Raw genomic sequence first — 1,451 nt, forward strand, 5'->3', positions numbered from 1 at the left:
ACAACAACAAGATAACTCAAAATGGGATGATTGGATTCCAAGTCCTAAGCATGAAGAAGAGGAAGCAGGCATTTTGATGCCTGGTGGTGAAGGCTTTGTCCCTGAAGTCACAGCTCAGAGAAGACAGAGACCTTCAACTGGTGACAATGGTTTTATTTTGGAGATGTAAGAAGTAAAAAATTGAACCCGCGATAGTTAAATTTACAAACTTATAAAGTGCTAGACACTATGGAATACAGATTATTTCCCAGTTCTCCTCCTCACAATATTCTGTTGTGATAAATGTTAATTATCCCAATTCCCCAGGTGAAAAACTGAGTGTCAGGGAGAGTTTTCTACGTGTAGGAGACGAGCTTTAAAGCTCGGTGGGGCAGTTCTACCCTGTCACGTGGGGTCGCTATGAGTTGAAATTGACTTGATGGCACACAACAGCAACAACATCAGATCCCAAATCCAGTAGGTTTATTTGACTCCGTGTCAAAGATCAAAATGTTGGCAGCGGGGCTCATTGCTCTGTAAACACTATGTACATGGTGGAGCCCTGGTGGCACAGTGGTTAAGAGCTACGACTGCCAACTAAAAGGTCGGTGGTTCGAATCTACCAGCTACTCCTTGGAAACCTTATGGGGCAGTTCTACTCTGTCCTATAGAGTCACTATGAGTCAGAATCGACTCAACGGCAATGGATATTTTGGTTCTATGTACATGGCAGAGAAGGATCTCATGGACAATGCTCAGTGATGCCCAGGCAGTGCCCCAGCTAGCATTAACCAACCCAGAAAATATAAAGTGGCAACGGCTGTACACAAAGAACATACAACCTGGCCACATCATTTCAGCGACACCATCCAGGTATGCAAGCATCAATTTAAATGGCATTTGTGCTTTACATTTTCTTGATCATTCCTTCAATTTTTCATTTCACTTTGTATATAGCCTATTCTTTGTGAAATGATGTGGAAGAGGCAATAATAAATTCTAGCGAAATGGTACCCAAATAGATGGTTAAAAAGTATGGCAGCATTTGGACACTTAATCGTACAATTTACATGAGAAATTTGGTGTGCTGGTGGGGGTGGGTGGATGGAGAATTGACTGGCAATCTTGGCTCAGGATGTATATGGGGAAGTTATAATAAACACAGAAATGTTTGCTCTCAAAAGTGTCTGTGCAGTCCGGGTGGACTTGTGGGCAGGGGGGCGCAGAGTGGAGACTGTCCGCAGGACAGAAGAGACGTGTTCAGAGAAGGTTCATTTATTAAAGGGTTGTCCCTAGCGTGCAAGAAACATAGTGCACCTTTTGCACATACAAAACCAAAACCTGTTGCCGACCGGTCACTTCCAATGCATAGTGACCCTATAGGACAGAGTAGAACTGCCCCACAGTGTTTCCTAGGCTGTACATCTTTCCAGAAGCAGACTGCCACATCTTTCTCCCGTGGAGAGGCTGGC

This window comes from Trichechus manatus, unplaced genomic scaffold (genome assembly GCF_000243295.1).
Source record: "Trichechus manatus latirostris isolate Lorelei unplaced genomic scaffold, TriManLat1.0 scaffold00045, whole genome shotgun sequence".
Classification (NCBI taxonomy): domain Eukaryota; kingdom Metazoa; phylum Chordata; class Mammalia; order Sirenia; family Trichechidae; genus Trichechus; species Trichechus manatus.